Source organism: Adiantum capillus-veneris, chromosome 14 (genome assembly GCF_014529385.1).
Source record: "Adiantum capillus-veneris isolate H3 chromosome 14, ASM1452938v2, whole genome shotgun sequence".
In the NCBI taxonomy this organism is placed as follows: Eukaryota; Viridiplantae; Streptophyta; class Polypodiopsida; order Polypodiales; family Pteridaceae; genus Adiantum; species Adiantum capillus-veneris.
This window is the reverse complement of record NC_140944.1, coordinates 64,592,194-64,612,494: the sequence shown is the minus strand read 5'-3', so window position 1 is coordinate 64,612,494 and position 20,301 is coordinate 64,592,194. Positions and strand designations below refer to the sequence as shown.

The 20,301-nt window shown below is 37.6% G+C and overlaps 1 pseudogene; it reads right to left on the bottom strand.

Annotated features, from left to right (window-relative positions):
- Window positions 1–755: 755 nt before the first annotated feature.
- Window positions 756–20,301, bottom strand: part of LOC147442504 (uncharacterized) — a 64,161-nt pseudogene continuing 44,615 nt past the window's right edge.

The window sequence follows — 20,301 nt, the reverse complement described above, 5'->3', positions numbered from 1 at the left end:
TTAAAACCTAAACCTAACCTATAACCTAACCTAACCAAAGTCCGTTCGCGTTTTTTGAAGTACACGAGTCATTTTTGAAGCTTGTTTACGTTTTTTTCACTATTTTCCGCTAGCTCTAACCTAACCTATAACCTAAACCTAATCTAACCTACCCTATAACCTAACCTAGCTTAACGTATAACCTAACCTATAACATATACCATAACCTAAACTTAAACCTAATCGAAACCTATAACCTAAACCTCATCAATCGCATGATGATGATGAGATGGTAGTGTAATTTCAAAACAAAATTTTTCCACAGCATAATTTCAAAACAAAATTTTCCCATAGCATAATTTCGAAACAAAATTTCTCCAAATTATAATTTCAAAACAAAATTTTCCCATTGCATAATTTAAAAACAAAATTATCCCAAAGCATAATTTCAAAACAAAATTGCATAAATATTTAAAGCATTGAAAGCCTAGTGAATGAAATTTTATTTTGGCAATATACAATATAATTTTAAATTAAATAAAAATGCATAAAACTTTTGAGCACTCACATGCGGCCTATTTGGGCAAGAAACAGTCTTAAAAATGTCTTCAACCCTGCAAAAATGCACACACACACACACACACACACACACACACACACACACACACACACACACACACACACACACACACACACACACACACACACACACACACACACACACACTATGTTAGACACACATACACACAAACCTAGAAGCAAACTTGAAAAGAATCTCACCTTGATGCTGGGGAGTAGTCCACAAGCAAGAATCTCATCCCCGGAAACTCGTTGGACAATAGATCTGCAGCAGATGAGGAGGAGGAGGGCAAGAGAAGAGGTGGAGAATGAAATAAATGCGCAGGGAAAGACCCCCGGCTTGGTTTTTTGTAGGGTCCCGCCTTTACAGGGGCTGGTACAGACGTCGAAATATCTGTCGATACAGGCGTTGGAATATCTGTCGGTACAAGCACCGGAATACCTACTGGTACAAGCATCAAAATTCAAAAATTAAAATTTTTAAAAAGGTGATCTCCCTCCAAATTTACCTACACATATATCGACGCTCGCCATTGACGCCAATAATTTGACGTCGGGATTCAGTGGGCTCTTGTAGTGGGTCTACCCCTAACTTTTATGCTTATCAAAACTCCCAAAGAAACCCCGTCCCTTGCATTTACATGGATTGTACAATAAGTTTCTCATGGTGAATCCCCCAAGGATTGAAGAAGACCATTGGGTAGTGTTTAGTTAGAGGACTCCATAGACACAATCACCATGTTTGCACAAAATAAACCTCATAACACACGAAGAAGGAGGTTCAAATAGTAGGCAATGAGAGTGGAGGCATGGTGTTTCAAAAAAAAGCACAAAAAAGAATTGAGGCAGCTGATGGTTGCAACCTTCTTAGAGGAAGTCTCTATGATTCCAAAGGAACATGTTGTGTTTTGTATGCTCACTGAAAGCTATTATGATGTTCATATCAAAGGCACGCCAAGCTATACATATTGAAATTTCCAAAAAAGGGTGATACCTTAAAAGCCATTTATTTCTTGTAAGCACATGTATTATTATGTGTGTGTGTGTGTGTGTGTGTGGGTGTGTGTGTGTGTGTGACTTATTGTGTTGATAACTTCTCCGTTCTTTCGTGCATAAACTTGTTGCATGGTTTTGGACATTGTTTAGAACATGTATATTTAAACTAGAAAACAACTCAAAAAAGATAAAAAAATAGTGCAATGTTCAAAAAGCACAAAAATAAAATCTCATTAAATAAATGCACTCCCAAGAACTTTTTTTTTTTGGAAGTTGGGTTACTTTTTTGTACAAAGCTTCTTTCTCCTACCTTCTACTTTCCTTTGGTGGATTTTGTTTTTACTTCCTTGGTATTTTGTATGTAGAGTACTCTCAATAGAGGGTTGGTCTTCTTCAAGCTCCTCCATTGGACCTTTGTTGCTTTCATCATCTTCATTTTTAAATGGTTGAACCATTTTCCTCTTTGATCTTCTTGTGATGAGCGGTGCTACATCCAACTCCTCCTCTTCTTGATCCTCATTTTTGTGCTAGCTATCAACCATGAATTCTGGTAGTAGTAGGTGGTAAGTTATGTACCATTCCCACATCATGATAGGTTATTCTGTCAGCATTTCAGGGACTCCAAAATATCTAATACCACTCAACTCCTTTGTTCTCTTTAAGGTGTTCAACACATAGGTGGCATGGTTTATAGGAATTGTCAATTTTATATTTGGAGACATGGTAAATGCCGATGTTGCTGCATGGTCGGGGCATGTGTAGTGGTGTGGTATCTTTGAAGAGAAATGAAAATGTTAATGGAAGAGGTGGGTGGGTTCTTCAATTGGTGTGTGGATCATATCCTAAAATGTCACAGCTGCAATGTTTTTGGTAAAAATCCCCATCCCCTTCTTCTCCTTAGGCCTCATTGACTTTCCTTACATGGACAGTTTCAAAGCTTCTACCATTGTTTCTTTAATGATGCTCACCTCTGTGGCTTAACCTCTAAAATGTAAGATTTTGGCCCTCTGTAGGTCTACTCCACATGGATCCATTCGATATAATGGTAGTAGGTTGAGCTTGTAGTGTGATTCTTGGACTTCTAAAGACTGGGCCTCATCATAGATTTCTTTAGATAACATTTGCAACTCCATTGCTTGATTATCTGCACTCTTGAAACGACCCTAGAATGTCACATGATGTCTCTCTAGCAGTAGCTTGCCAACAAAAGTCTTCTTAGCCTGTTGTATTGACTTCTCTTTGAGCTGATATGCTGGTAATTATTGGAGCTTTTGTTTCATTGTCTTCTTCCTTGGTGTTGCCCCGACAAACTTTGCGTTGATACTAGAGTCAATATACAAGAGTTTATCTTTAGGTAGACTTCAGAGTCCAAATTCTTTGTAAAGCCCCCTTTGAGTTGTGATAGATTTTCAATTTTGAAGCCAAATAGCTACTATTACAAGCCATAAAAACAAAATTCAATTACCAAAAAACCATTTTGACAAAAAGTTTACGTCTGAGATAATAAGCGCGCTTATCTTTTAGGGCAAGATTTTGACATCAAATTTGGGCGTTGGTTGTGCACATGGATTATAGGCATAAAAAATAAATGGGATATGGCTTTTGGGACAATTTGGATGCATGAATGCTGGGTTAGAGTCACTTTTTGGCTAGAGACCTTTCAAAAATGACAAAGTATTGGTGCAATGTCCAATTTGCCCCAAAATTGACGTGTAGGCTCTTAACAACATAATGAAACTAATGGTGACAAAAATTTTCAAAGTTGGGATCATTCTAGCATCAAAGATAATAAGACTAATTATAATCTATGGTACCATTTTTGAAACTTTTTTACTTTTTTTATTCATGGGTAGTTGACCCTCATGTCCCAAATCCGTGAATGTGAGTTTGCAAAGTTTTGGATTTATGAGTATCCCGTTGGGCTAAATTTTGAAATCTAGAAGTAGAGGGATATTTTTTGAAGTTGGGAACAAAGTGAAAGAAACTTTGTGCTTTTTGTGGGTTTAGGGGTGTGATGCAACATGTAAAAGAGGTTTGTGATGAAATATGCAAGTTTTGGGGCTAGAGATAATAATTATGCTTATTATCTACCCCTACAAATATTTAACCAAATAGACTTTTAGTGACTCACACTTGCCATATAGGCCTTGTAAGTAGCTTTTAGCCCCTTTTTGAATTTATTTTGATCCCCTTAAGGTTTTCTCTCCACTTGGTCCGCTAACTCCAGTGGTTTTGTCCTTGACACTTAGTGGTGGTCATTTTCTTCAACCAAGGCTTATGAACATGTCCCATAGGTTGTAGGGAGGTGCCATGTCAAGTTTTATCTTAATCGGAGTAGATTTATGGTCGTGGGTAAAAAAGGATGCTTTGTAGATCTCCAAGATGATTTCTAATGCCATAGGCCTTAAATGTTGTTTTCTTTCATTCTTATCTAGCTCCAAGAGGTCACTATATAGAGATCTTGTATAGCACATACGTTCAAGAGGTTAATATAAAACCCCCTCCTCTACATTTTGGAGGTGTATAAGATCCCTTATGTACCATTTTTCTCAATAAAAAAGACCTTTTATGTACCAAAAGTTTCACTCCTTCAATTTAAAACACACTTATGTATGTATATTTTTTGTAAGTTTATAAGAGAAATTTATGCCTTCTGTTGAACTCACGTACTATTCTACATATTTTTTAAGAACCTCCCAAGCCACCTACTAGGTACATTGTTTGTAGCACCTATGGGAAAGCCTCCTATCATAAGTCAAAACTCAATTTTGACATCATGAAAATTTTGGGCTTATTATCTATAGAGCCCCCCAGACCGCAAAAAAATCACCACCTAAGCTTGTGGGAATGTTCTATATGGCTATGCTATGTACCCCTTCAAGTTTGGCTGAATTTGGTGGAGCAAGCTCGTCGCTACAATCATTGTTGTATTTTCTTTTTCCCAAGATGGTTCCACTAACCTAGGTTTTTTTGGACTACGTGGACCCTGTATACACATTTACATAAGCTTGGACTATTGTACCGTAGAATATGGTAGGAGACACTGAATACACGTGCAAATTAGAAGAGGCCTTTGAGAGCTCTTTCAAGGAAGTCACTAATCAGAATCGGACTATTTTTGGCCTACTTGGACTATACATACATGGGCTTCCCTACTCACTTTATCTAAAACTCCCCAGTTAGTCCTAATAGATCATGAGGCAAACTTCCCTTTCAAAAATTGCTTTGTTTGGCCTTTGAATACCTTGTTTTTTAATCTATTTCATAGAATCAAGTCCCAAGGGCCTAATTTATGCCTCTTGTTGTCGTCGTCAGAATTGAACAAGATTTGACATGCTTGTCTGTCTCTTCTTCCTAATCATAATGGTGCCTTGCTTTTTTCCATATGAGCTTGTTTGACACTTATTTATTGTTTATGACCTTTTTGTTAGGAAAATTAAAAGAAATCTTAAAACCAATCTAATTAAAAACAGAAAAAGAATCGAAAAATTGCCTAAACGCACTTAAACATTGTACTTGGCCATACTTTTGTTTATTACTCCATGTTGATCATTTTTGGGCGAGTAAACACGCAAATACAAGATGATTAACCATCTAACAATTATCTCAGTATTACGTGGTTTGTTGACTAGATAGAGTAGATCTTGGTGGTCCACAAAGGAGACAAACTTATTTACTAATAAGTAGGTCCTCAATTTTTTGATAGCATAGACCATTCCAAGTCCTTCTCTCTCAGTGGTGGTATGATTCTTTTCATCTGTATTTAGTTGCCTGCTAGTAAAGAGATAGGAAAGTTCATGGTTCCTTCTCCTAGTAGTGAAAACATGCTATCGATAGAAAAATTTCGAGCATCAGCATGCACATGGAAAATTTTATTTCAATCTAGATTCTTCAAAATAGTTATTGAAGACAAATATTGTTGAATCTTTGGGAATGACTCTTTGCACTCATCAATCCATACAAAATGAGTCATAAGGCTATAAATGGGCTTAGCAAAGACAAAACATACATGTAGTCAAATCTTTGATAATAACCACAATGTCCCACGAATGCTTGAAAGTTTTCAATCTAGGCATTTCATCAATTACCACCACTTTTCCCTTATCCATCATAGTGCCATTTTTAGAGACAACATGTCTGAGAATTTTTCACTTTCTTACCATGAATACACATTTCTTAGGACTTAGACAAATCTTGTACAGATGGCATTTCTCAAAGATAAACTTGAGATGCTCAAAATGGTCTTCTCTTTTGGATGAATGCACACCAAGATCATCCATGTAAAATTCTAAGAAGTTCCTCAGGTATTCTTTGAGCACATGGCTCATTAGCCTTTGGAATGTTGCCAGAGCATTTGTTAGCCCAAAAGGCATGACCCTATAAACTAATATTTCCCATTACATGGTAAACACTATTTTGTTCTCCTCATCTTTAGGATCAATGGCTAGCTAATTGTAACGAGAGAATCCATCCAAGAAGATGTAAGCTTATTCTCTAACCACTCCATCCAAAACATGATCGATAATAAGAAGAGGGTAGTTATCTTGTATAAATGTTTCACCTTCTTGACATTCACGCACACCCTTAGTTTTTTGTGTTTCTTTGACACCATCACACTTGGGGACACCCAATCGGTGTGTTCAATGCCATAGATGAATTCCGCTTGCTTAAGCTTCTCAATCTCTTTCTTGATCTTTTGGCAAATGTCTCATTATGGGTATAGAATCTCTATACACTTGATCTAGCATCATCTTGCATGGGTATAGTATGGTAAAAAATATCAAGATCTACTTCCTTGAGATCCTTATATGACCATGCAAAAACATCCCTATATTCGTTTAAAGTTTTGATGAGGATTTCCTCCTTTTCTAGAGATAAATCCGTTGCTATATAAGTTGGTTTTGATCCTTCCCCATACCTACTGGATCAATCTTTTTGGTGTTTTTTGGGCCTTCATAGAATTTTTCCATCTCCATAGATTTTCTCGTGGATTTCACATCAATTATTCATTCATCTTGCAGAGTATACTTTTTGTAGTGCAATGGAATACTAATAGCCCGCTTTGTCACCGTCGAACTCACATACCTCTTTCAAGGTTATTTTTAGCTCCCTACATTTAGTTTTTTGCTCCGTTTTTGTCATGGATAATTTTGTTTGTTTACTTTGTAGAATTTTTGTAGTTTCCATTTCATTTTAGTTGGTTGTTTAATGTTTTGTTCCTTTTTTGAGATGCAATATCTGCTACTGATTTTGTCTCTGATGCAATCCTTTGCATCAATCATCATCAAAAAATATTTCTTTCCCCCGATTCTTGGCATATCTTGTTTTATTTATTTTTTACTCTTTCATTTTTACCGATATCTTTGTTGTCATCTTTGATGCTGATAGGGAAATTCAAAAACCTTCTCTTCTCCTCCCTATAGCAATAGTTTTGTTATAAGCTGTAGAAAGAGTCTCCTTCTCTAGCTCATCAATATCATTGTAATATGATCAAAGAAAACTTGTTGGGCATCCATTGGCACAAGTTTTACCATTTGGATTGGAACAATATTGTCGCCTTTTCCATCATAGAATAGGGATCATTGAAACAAACATCCATGGTAGCCAAAATTTGAGTATACTCAAATCTCGGGGCGGTCACTTATAAAAAACTTCCTATATCACGTGCATTCAAGAGGTTATTAATAATACCTCAATATACATACTATATTTACACTATGTGCCTATTTAAAAAACCCCCACCCCCCTCTGTATGTATACATTTTGATACATTTTGATCTTTTAATAATCCTCTCCGGTTAACTCACATGATAGCATACACATTCTAAAAAGTGACCGCCCCGGGACTCAAATGGCTCAATCAAATGTTCGAGACTAATCAGCGTCGTTTGCCTCCCAATCCAAGATGCAATCTTGGAGCCTTAAGAAGGAGGATTGTATCCTAGAGCATGCAGTAGAAGGCAAGCACTACATAAAGGAACCATTCCTAGAGGAGTTATTTGAACCCTTTGGGGATGGGATCAAATACTGGCGACTTTTGATGTCTGTGTAATACCTGAGGTAACCAAATCCACATTTTGCGACAAAGATGGCTATGATATAAGACCCTTTCTAATGATTTTGGCGGTCCAAGAAAATAAAGACAATTTGGAAGCTACTAGAACAAAACTGATAAGCGATTATAAACAAATAGTGGATGAGGTTTCTATACATGACCTATGTATGCATTCTCTTCACATAAGTAACATGTAGAGCATCTAAGAAAGTCTTTGAGAAATATAAGACATATCGTATCTTCCTAAACCCTAAAAAGTGTGTTTTCATGGTAAGACAAGGCCCAAATGAAGCAGAGATTGATTTTTGCTCCAATTTTGAAGGCTCTTGATTGGCGAAAGGTCTTTCATGTCCCGGTAGATGCATTAGCATATTAAATTGGATGTCTCTGCGCACAACCTGGAGATATGTATTTTCCCATATCTTACTCTAGCAGACAAAAAGAGAAGGATTGGGGATGGTCTATGCTGTCAAAAAGTTTAGACATTACCTTCTTGCAAACAAGTTTGTATTTTTTGTGGGCCACCAAGAATTATTTTACTTGCTGAACAAACCATGCAATATAGGATGTATTGTTCAATGGTTTATTATAACGCTAGAGTTTCATTTCACTATGGTAGTCAAAAAGGGGACTACGCATCAAACGGCGCACCATTTGTCTTGATAGATCCATGGAGAAGCACCTCTTAGAATTGATGATGATCTACCTGATTCAATATTGTGATGGTACCGAGGTGGAGCAAACATGTAATACCATTGCTCACCATTGGTTCTCTCTAAATTGAGAGGAAACCATCAAACATTGACCAAACATGCTCACTTGTGCTAATGGTAGGACGGCTCTATAAGCATGGGAATGATGGAATACGTAGGCTATGTATAGAGTCATCAAAGAAAAGAGTGTACTTGAGGCAAGCTCATGTACAAACGATGGGGATTCATAATGCAAAGATGCAAAATTTTCAAAGATTGATGAGACTTGGAGTATATTGGCTTCATATGCAGCAAACAATAATGATTTCCAAAATTTGCTGCTATGAGCACATATGCATGTAATACATATCAAGGAGCACTTAGGGTAAAAACAGAAGTTGATTCTTACCACATCGACATCATATGCGTATGATGTCTTAGAGGCCAGATTTTGGGTCAAACGATACATCTAAGTGCACCCTTGTGGTCTAGAGCAGCAGCAAATAGGCAAAATTCCATTTACAATGGCCATAAGACAAATCTAGGCAAGTGAATTCTTGAATTGATCATATCTAGCACAGAAAGTGTTGGATTTGAATGTGTAGTGAGGAACCTCTAGAGTGAGTTTCACTTCATTCTCACAAGATAGACATCATACGCGTATGATGTCTAAAGGAAACTTTTAAGGACCAAAGCTCACATCGGACCTTACCTGGGTGTTCAACACAATAAGACAAGCTTAGAGACCAAGTTTCATCCTATTTGGAGCACATAGACACACGTATGATGTCTCTTGGGTCAATTTCTGAACAAAACTGACCATTTGTCATTATAGGGTGCTTTGACACATTTTTTTTGAGCCTAATCACCAACTTTGAATCATTTTGTACATATATCTTGTGAGAAAAGTGCACTTCATAAAAAGTGACATGTGAAATTTGTGTTTTGAGAGAAATTTTGAGGTTTAAACTTTGTTATGATCACATATTCTTGTTTCTTATGATAAGGGAAATTTTTGATTTGGGCTCATTTTGGCCTCCATTTCCACTACAGGCAGTGCTGCACAGGCTATTTTGTCATTTTGTGCAAAATTTTTGTCAGTACATTTTTTTGCGTAACAAGTCCCTTACAAGATTCTATGGTTTGTGCTATATAGCACGTGTTGTTCTCACTTTATTTCTCCTCTTTTTGGTTAGTTTTCACATCAGGTGCAGGCATTCACAATGGCCGACAACAACACAGATATGTTCAAGATGTTTTCTGTTGAGGACAGATTGGATGGAGACAATTACCAATGGGCTTACATGATGCAACATGTTCTTGTGTCAAAGGGTGTCTGGAATATTGTGCAGGACATTGATGTATGTCGTGGTTCTGAGGATGCAGGCGATGTTGAGGATGTTGCAAGGATTGCTGCTGCTAGAGTTGTTTTGCCTACGACAGAACAAGCATGTTGGGATGTAAAGGATGCGCAGGCTCATGTGTTGATTGCATTGTCTGCGAAGTGCATCATTACTCCTCACATTCATTGAATGAAATCTGCAAAAAAAGCTTGGGATATTCTGATTGGTCTTTATGCAAGCTGCAATGAGGAAAAAATTTCATTGCTACATAAAGAGCTGGAGTCAAAGATTATTCCTGAGGAAGATTATATGGATGCTTTCCTTGCTAGTGTCAAGGATACCAATGAGCAACTTATTTCTGCAGGTGAAGTCATTTCAGACAGCTCCCTTGTGCAGACTGTTCTTGATTCCTTACCAGATTCTTACCAAAATTTTGCTAGTACTTGGAGACTTATGACCCAAGGAAATCCTGAAGTTGTCAAGTTTGATGCATTACGCACATTGCTGTTGCAAGAGTCACTTTCCAGAAAGAGCAGGACTAGACAACATACAGTTGAACATGCTTTTATTGCTACTCAAAGAAAGGGTGGTAACAGCAATGCAACCACTTCTTATGGTTCTTCTACGAGTGGAAAATCACATGTTCCTAATGCTTTTGCAGACAAAAATTCATCTGGAAATTCTGGTGATAAGGGAAAAAAGAAGATGTGTCGCCATTATTGCAAAGCTAATGATCACTTGATCAAGCAGTGTCCTAAGTTGAAGGCCAAAAAGGCTAAGAAGAAAGAGGGTGGTTCCACTACAAATGTAGCCATTGCTAGCACTAGTTTGGTACCAAAACAGGACACTTTAAGTGTCCTTTTTTAACAAATTTAAATTAAATGCTACTTGCATTAGACGGTTTATTTAAGAAAACCCTCTTGATATGCTTAAATATGTTAGCTAGAGGGTCTTTTAAAAATGTAACCTTGCATTTTAGAATCTATCATGATCAAGAACTATACTCATCAAGTGGACCCTCGTAAGACTGTGATTGATGCTTTGAAGAAATCCCCTTTACAAGCTCAAGAAAAAATGAACCGACCTTGTAGAAAATTTTAGGTGAATCTTCCACAATTTTGCTATAGATAATTGAACGTTTCATGTGCAAAAAAATTGACTTTGGAGTATATAAAATAATGGAAAGTTCCATGTGTTTGATATGGTCATTTCAAGCATATCGTTGTATACAAAGAAAACAATGTTTTTGATGTATTTGTGAGTCTTAGAAAGTGATACATTGCTTGCCCTTTCCATTGAGCACTCAAGGTGGCAAGTGGAAGGGCTTTGGTATGCAACAATTATTGGATTATTTTAAATATTCAAAACTTTCATATTTTCATTCTTGAGACATAAGCATTCAAAACCTCAAATAATATCAAACTTTCTGTGTAGATCAACTAAATGTATCAAAGTACATGGTACATACACTATGGGGGTGCCTAAAACCTGCATAAGAGAAAACTTTCATATTTTTATTCTTGAGACAAAAGCATTCAAAACCTCAAATAATATCAAACTTTCCGTGTAGATCAACTAAATGTATCAAAGTACATGGTACATACACTTATGGGGGTGCCTAAAACCTTGGTTTCAATGTTATTATGCAGAACTCAAGATTTTCATGAGTTTTTACACGATAAAGAATTCAAGATAGAGTTCAAGCAATGAGATCTAATTGAGTTAGGGAGCCCAAAAAATATGTAGTTTCTTGGTTTAAATGTATAAAGTCATTTGTAGTTGTCAAATTGCACTAGAATAGTACCAATTTCATAAGGGGAACTTTGGAAGACCAAAATTATGCTCTTATTCAGCACATGCTCAAGTATGAAATTATGTCTATAGCTTGCATGTGACTTGAAAACTTATCTTTAACGTGCATTCCACTGTTTTGTAACACTAAGTGCTAACACTTGGCTTTTATAAACATAAAAAAGTCCATCTCTACAAAAAGATATAATAATTTTATGATTTTTTTGGCAAAACAGCTTGGAATTTTACTGAAATTTATGTCTTAGAACTTATCAAAATTCTCTTCATACAGATTGTATTTTGATATGGAGAAAAATCCAATGTCTTCTTTTCCTCATGACCAATCTATGATAGAAGCAAGGTCTAAAAAAGTTATTTCTAGCTTGACAAATAAATTGCCAAAACTTGGCAAAAAAACAGGACACTTAAGTGTCCAATTACAGAACTAGTGTTAAGTCTTTTGTGAAAGGAGACTGTGATGATGATGTTGATGCAGAATGGGCTTTTAGTGTAGAGTGCACTTACAATCCTGTTGTTCATGATGCATGCATGTCGGTTGCTATAGATTCACATGTGTGGTATTTTGACAGTGGTGCTACAAAGCACATTACCTCACATCATGAATTGTTCACCTCTCTCTCGTCTATCCCTCATGGGAATTCAGTCACTTGTGCCAACAATGACTCTTATCCGGTTCAAGGAGTTGGAAAGATTGTGCTTACTGCTGCAAATGGAAGTTCTTTTATAGTTGTTGATGCACTTTATGTACCTGGGATCAAGAAGAATCTTTTGTCTGTATCTGCACTTGCTAGACTTGGACTTGTAGTCAAATTTGTGGATGACAAATGTACAGTTCATGATCTCAATTTTGGTGATGAAATTGTTGCATCTGGCCTTTTGTGCCATGGGCTATATAAGCTCACTTTGTATGACAAGTGTGGACAAAATTTTGCAACTCCAGTTGCACATTCAAGGGTTGTTTCAGATGCAAAATTGTGGCATGCATGTTTTGGGCATCTAAATTTTGATAGTTTGCTGCATTTGCAAAAATTTGATATGGTTGCTTCTTTGCCACCTCTTGAAGCACCTATCAAACATGTTTGTGAAGGCAAAATTCTAAGTTTCCAAAGGATGGTTCAATTAGGGCCACATGCAGGTTGCAACTTGTGGATAGTGATGTTTGTGCGCCCATGCAAACTCCATCGTTAGGAAATTACCTTTACTTTGTGGCTTTAATTGATGATTACTCCAGGCATGCATGGGTATTTTCATTTAAAGCGAATTCCGAAGTTTTTATGTGCTTCAAATAATTTTTGGCTATGGCTGAAAATGTCTCGAAATGTACTATGGGCACCCTCCATTCCGATCGAGGGGGGGAGTATATGTCTCATGAATTTAATGCATTTCTGGCTAGTCATGGGATAAAACACCAATGTACAGTGCCTTATACTCCTCAAAAATTGGTGTTGTTGAGAGAAAAAACAGGTCACTTATGAAAATGGCATGATGTATGGTCAAAAGTCAAGCTTTGCTGCATTCTTTTGGCTTGAGGCCATCATGTTTGCCACTTATGTACTAAACAGGTATCCTACAAAATATTTGCAGTCTATTACTCCATATGAACCATGGGATAGAAATCCTTCTATTGATCACATGCGTGTTTTTGGATGTTTGACATATGCTTTGGTGCCACAAACACAGCGCAGAAAATTGGATGAAAAGGCTATAAAATATATTTTTGTTGGTTATAGTGCTGAAAGAAAAGGTTACAAGTTGTATCATCCACAAACAAAGTGTATTCTGGTTTCACGAGATGTTGTGTTTGTGGAAGATCCTATCCAGCCCTTTCTGTCATGTACTAGAGACAATAATGTAAGCTCATAGGAAATTTATGACACTTTGTTGCCTCTTTTTAGTGGTGGAAGTACAAATGTAAATTCCAATGAGGCAAATGTACAACCTATGGGGTTTTCAAAAAATATTATAGATCAGCCTATTACTGATGTAGATGTACATGATGTACTTGATGAGGAAAGGGCTGAAAATGAGCAGGCTAGAGGTATGCCCAAATGGCTGGTGCATACATTGTGTGACAATAAATTGGATGCACCTTTGTCTAGTTGGTTCAGGTTCTCGCCATGCCTCATGCATTAGATTGTTATGCTTTGACTGTGTCTAGCTTACATGATGTTGAGTAGCCTCTGTCTTTTGATGAAGCACATAATTCAAAAAATTGGATGGTTGCCATGCAATCAGAATATGATGCACTTATAGAAAAATGACACATGGACTTTATGTGATTTGCCTCCTGAAAAAAGGCCATTGGTATGAAGTGGGTTTACAAGTTGAAACGCAAGCCTGATGGTGAGATTGATAGTTGTAAGGCTCTACTTGTTGCAAAGGGTTATGCACAACAAAAAGGCATAGATTATGAAGAGACTTTTGCTCCCACTTGTCGTATGACTATTGTGTGTTTTCTATGTACATTGGCAGCTCATTTTGGTTGGGACATACATCAATCCAATATTGTTACCGCTTTCTTGAATGGTGACATTTTTTAGGAAGTCTATGTAATGCAACCTCGCGGTTTTGTCAAGAAAGGACAAGAGGATAAGGTGTGCAAATGTAACAAGGCTTGGTATGGATTGAAGAAATCTCCTCGTGCTTGGTATGAGAAGGCTGACACTCATTTGGTCAAACGAGGTTTTTGTAACAGTCCAACAGAAAGCACATTATATGTCAAGCATGAGGGCGGTGTACTTCTCATTGTTCTTTATGTGGATGATTTGCTGATCACTGGTCCCATTGAGGAAAATATTGCTGAATTTAAGACTGATTTGAATGCTACTTTCAAGATTAAAGATTTGGGGTTGTTGCATCATTACTTGGGCATACAATTTAAGCTGTGTGATGGTGGTATTACCTTGTGTTAGAAAAGTTACATAAAGACATTGCTATGTAAGTTTGGACTTGAGGATTGCAAACCTATTACCACTCCCATTGAAACAGGTTTGAAGTTAAGTCTACATAATGCTGGTGATCCTGCTGATTACCAAACTATTTTTGGTTGCCTCATTTACCTACACAACACGAGGTCGGATATTCAATTTGCAGTCTCACAGGTCAACAAGTTTATGCGTAGCCCAAGGTCTAAGCATTGGCAGGCTCTCAAGAGTATTTTCCACTACTTGAGTGGCAATTTACATCTTGGCTTGTTTCATCCCAACGGGGGATCATTTCCTCCACACTTACATGCTTTTTCGGACTCAGATTGGGTTGGTTGTTTTGACATGTGAGTGTCCATAAGTGGTTTTTGTTTCATGCTTGGCAGTTCATGTATATCATGGTTGAGCAAGAATCAACCTACTGTGGCCAGCTCTAGTTGTGAGGTTGAGTACATGGAAGTCTTCACAACTACGGCTGAGTGTGTATGTCTCCGATGCCTTATGATTGATTTGGGTGTGGACAGGACACTGCCAACACTATATACACTGATAGTCAAAGGGCATTGGCAGTTGCAAGGAACCTGGTTTTTCATGCTCGCACAAAGCACATTGAGGTGCATTACCACTATGTCAAGGAGAGGCTCTCAGCAGGAGAGATCAGCTTGGCTTATGTGCCAACAGAGGAAAACCTTGTAGATCTTTTCACAAAGGCATTGTCTTGTGAGAAGTTTGAAGCTTTTTGCAAAGCTTTGGGCTTACTCCCCTTTGTGGGCTGATCATATCCTTAGGGCATGGCACTTCCCTTTACTCATGTGCCAGCTCTTGTTCACCGCATCACTCCAGGGGGGATACATGTGGTAGTGATGTGTATGAACACACTTAGGACCACCGGGGCATTTTTTCCCTCTTTAGTATGTTTTCCCCCCCGTGCATTGTATATACACCCATTCATTCTAGGGCTATCTATCTTTCCATTGCACACTAAGTAGTATACTCCTTGTTGTGTGCCTTGAGCTTCCTTCGTCTTCTCCAAGCTGTGTGTGTTTTCCCTGCAACCCTGATTCCAACACTCGTATGATGTCTCAAGTTAAGATCTAAAAGTCCAATTGCACTTTTGACCACACAAAAGGGTTGGAGATTATGATTTAATCTTGTTTGAAAAATTTCATCTCATTTGGACATACATCTTTGAATTGAAGGAGATTTTTGCAGATCCAAGAAGGTAGAGGTGAAAAAGTAATGTTTGTGAGCAATTTTGACATCCAATTTCTTTTTTGAGCACATATTCTTGCTGTATTCATCAAGGAGTGAAATCTAAGACAAAAGACATCATACATATATGAAGAATTTTAGGCTAGATCTGGGTCAAATCAGACATCTGAGTACACCCTAGTGTCCTAGAGAATAAAAGAAGTTCCTAGCCAAAATTTCATTGCATTTGGAGCACATTTGGGCTAAATAGTGCCAAAAGATGGAAATTGGGCATTCTAAAAGTTGCTGAGAGTTGCTCGAGTGATAAAGAGTCTTTGGGATAAAAGTCACTTCATTTTGCCACAAAAGACATAATACGCGTATCATGCCTTAAGTGCCAAATTTGAGGTGAGAACTTACATTTGAGCTTACAAAAGTGTCTCCCATGACAAAATAGGCCTAGAGACCAAGTTTCATTCAATTTGGATCACTTTTGGCTTAGTTAACCTCATAGGGAAGTTGCAAGAAACGAACAGAAGTCAATCATTGTTGGTCAACGCTCAAAAAATCTACGTTTAAGGTCTCAAAATGCATCCAAAAGTTAGGGGTGTCTTAAAGTGTCAATTTGAGAGAATTGTGAGGAAATGATCGCGGTTTTGGACATAGTTTCCACTTTCTCCTAACCAAAGCACTTGAACACATTGGAATAAGTCTTCTTACATCAAGCTAGAGCTGTTAAGACCAAAAATCATGTCTACTTTAGATTCAAACTCCGCTTATACAAGCTTCAGGATCCCAATGACAGAGGAGCATCCGCCCATAATGGATCTTTCAAACTTATAGTTGATAAAGACTAAATTTTTGAGAGAGTTTGGATAACAGATCATGATAGTGAAGGGATGTATGGATACATTGATGATAGTGAGGTCAACCTTTATAGGTTCTTAGAGCCATACCAAAAGAGTTGACGGATTACAAGCACTTATATGTTTATATATACGGAGCGACTGTCAATGGAAATCTATAGTTGTTGACAAGTATGGATGAGAATATAGAGCTGTAGAAAGCACAAATCCACAGATTGCATTAGAAATAGGTGTATATTTGGTCAATGAAGGACCATAGATATCGCCACCAAACATGAGAATTCCTATGAGAATTCCAAAAAGGGAGCCACCTAGATTCCCTACTAGAGCGATAACAAGAGATGAAATGATCACAGAGATGGCAGACAAGCCTACTCAAGTGAATCTCCCTAATAGACCAATCTCCAACAAAACGACCAATCCCTTTGAATAAGAACCTAGGCATAGTAAAAGGCCTAAAGCGAGAAAAGGATTGGGAGAGTCTATGGTTAGACTTGTAGACAATCGACAAGTTAGACCATCCCAAGTCTAGAAATGGGTAAATAGAAAATACTCTAGAGATAAAGATCCAAGAGATCACGTAGAAGCTTTCAGAAGAGTAATTAGAATAGAGGAAGTTTTGGATTTTGCAACATAGTTTGTGAGATTTGGATTGAGTCTAGAAGAAGACGCAGCTACATGGTTTGACTCGGTGGAAAGACGGGATTTTGAGACTCTAAACGAGCTATTTGAAGAATTCATCAAAGAATTCTTGCAAAAATGAACAGCTCACAACATAGTCTCACAAATTCATGGATTCAAATAGAAAGAAGGTGAATCAATACATAGGGCGACATTACGGCTCAAGAGATATGTCAAGTTTTTCCCAATAGTGCAACTACCTACATAGGCATGAGTGATGTTGATCTTTATCTAGGGAATGAGACATGTGGGTCTTCAGAAGGATCTGCATATGATAAAGAACCTGATGCTAAAAAAATTGATCAAAGAAGCTCTTTATCTAGTGGATAATTGTGAGGTATATAAAGAAAAGGATTGTAAGAGTCAAGAGGATGACCCATCCTCTCAGCAGAGTAATTCACAGATGAGTGAGTCCATTGCAAAACCAGTGGCACCTATCAATCAAAAAAATTTTATTGACGACATGGTCAAGAGATTAAGTCCTCTTGTAAAGTTTGATCTAGGAGAGCTTAAGTGGTGTGAAATTGAGAGGAAATGGACAAATCATACGAGGAGGGAAGAGTGCTACTATATCATGGAAAATGCTAGGGAGAGGTATGTACAACCTATTCCAATAGCACCAACTCCACCGAGATATGTTTTGGGGAATGCTCCAGGTCTAGTAGAAGTTTCAAGGACATAGCGACATGGTCAAGAGATTAAATCCTCTTGAAAAGTTTGATCTAGGAGAGCTTAAGTGGTGTGAAATTGAGAGGAAATGGACAAATCATATGAGAGAAGAGTGCTACTATAACATGGAAAATGCTAGGGAGAGGTATGTACAACCTATTCCAATAGCACCAACTCCACCTATTTTGGGGAATGATCGAGGTCTAGTAGGAGTTTCATGGACCTAGCTTGTCTTAGGACAACAACCTCCACTGCTAGGTGCTAGAATGCCTATAGACATGAGATACACATTGATGATGTAAGCATCTAATAAACAAGCGCTAGTATCAGCTACGGTTTATTATAACAACCAAAGTGGGTACTTCTCTTCAAAGTGATAGAAGAGGACAAAAACACATGTAGGAATGAGGCTGGTACAACCTTCACCTCTTGCATTTTGACTTGAAGAAAGAAGGTACGAGATGGACAAAAGGAAATTACGGTGCATTGCGAATAGCGGCTTAGCTAGGTCAGAGCATGTTTGCAGTCAATAGGAAATGCAAGAAGAAGCTCCTCAACCAAAGAAAGACTGTCACAAAAGCTATGAAAACCACTTGGTCAAACAATGTCCTCAAACAAATATTACTCAAGTAAATGCCTATTGTCTTGATGTGGCATCATTCACTTAATCCCACACTATCCAAAAAACCCAAACCGAGTGACAAAGATCACAATGAATGTCTCAGGATTGTTCAACTACCCAGTACCTTGGAAAACAAAAACGACGTGCCAATTCAAGTAGTTATGAATTTGACTAGGTGCATCACCCATCTCTGGAGTCATGTTAGTGCTCAGTTTTCAGTGGCATCTACTGCAGAGATGGGTGATGCACCTAGTCATGTTGACTAGGTGCATCACCCATCTCTGGAGTTGACTAGGTGCATCACCCATCTCTGGAGTTGACTAGGTGCATCACCCATCTCTTGACTAGGTGCATCACCCATCTCTTGACTAGGTGCATCACCCATCTCTGCAGTAGATGCCACTGAAAACTGAGCACTAAACGATAACTTATAGGCAAGTGCAAGAGGCTGGAGTGTGCCCCAAGCAGAACGATGGTGCTACCTCTCAGCCTGGAATAGCCCCTAGCTTTTGGAAAAAGGCTCCAGTCTTTCCTAAAAATAAGCGTTTGCTTTTGGTTGTCAACTCTCCCACTTACCATTCAATTTTTACAGCAAAATTGACCATCCGAGCAGTATCTGGCCAACTAATGGAAACCGTAGGTAGACTATGCCACACCGTAATGTCCCGACATAATTATGAAATTCTCGTACTGCCCCGACGTATTTACAGTATCATTTTTTATAAAAATATTTTCCATAAAAATCCCGTCTGGTCTCGTTTTTGTTCCGGGTGATCATTTTTAAATTCGACGGAGACTAAAATTAATATTTTTACATTTAGGTCATCATAAAAAGCACATTGCTTTTCAAAATCCCGTCTGGTCTCGTTTTTGTTCCGGGTGATCATTTTTAAATTCGACGGAGACTAAAATTAATATTTTTACATTTAGGTCATCATAAAAAGCACATTGCTTTTCAAAAACGTTGAAAAGCACGAAAAGCTAAAAATATCGTAAAAGAAAAGAAAACAAAATTTAGTAAAATTGAACCACAAGTTCTTCTCGTCCATTGGAATACGAAAGAAAGCGAACTTGCTTTTCATTAAAAAGCACTAAGAATCGTGAAAAGCTATAAATAGCGTGAGCACTCAAAAAACAGATTTTTACAAAATTGAACCGTAGCTTCTTTGGAACACGTAGATTAAGGATCCAACCTTGCTTTTTGCAAAAAAAGTACCTAAAAGCACAAAAAACATGAAAAAGCTAAAGATAGCAAATATTTCCAAAACTGAACGTCCGTCTAACCTACTGGAACATGGAAACGACCTTCATTTTTACTTTAGAACCTTCTTTCAATACTGTCAATCAAGCATCTCAAGTCAAAATTTGACACAATAAATATTGAAAGCTATTTTTCTTATTTTTAGAAGAGACCCAAAAATTGGGGATCTTACATCCTCCCACACTTGAAAAATTTGAAGTGTCCTCACCTCGACATGAAATCTGGATAATTTAGTCTCATTACATCATAACGTTCCCAAGTTGCATCTTCCTGAGGATATGTTGACCATTTAACAAGGTGTTCAATGATAGTTTGATTACGTAGAGTCTTGGTTCTGCTCTGAAGTATTACCTCGGGGTATACTTCAAAAGTCCATCAATAGAGGTAGATAATAGAGAATCATCAAGAATATGTTGTGGATCAGGTACATACTTCTTGAGCAAGCTGACGTGAAAGACATCATGTACCTTTATGTATGGTAGTAATGAGAGTCTGTAAGCTTGATCATTAATCCGCTCTGTGATTACAAAAGGTCCACAATATCTGGCACTTAGCTTCTTACACTTACCCATTGATAAAGAACTACATTTGGGTTTCACTCTAAAAAATACCATATCACCCTCTTCAGAAA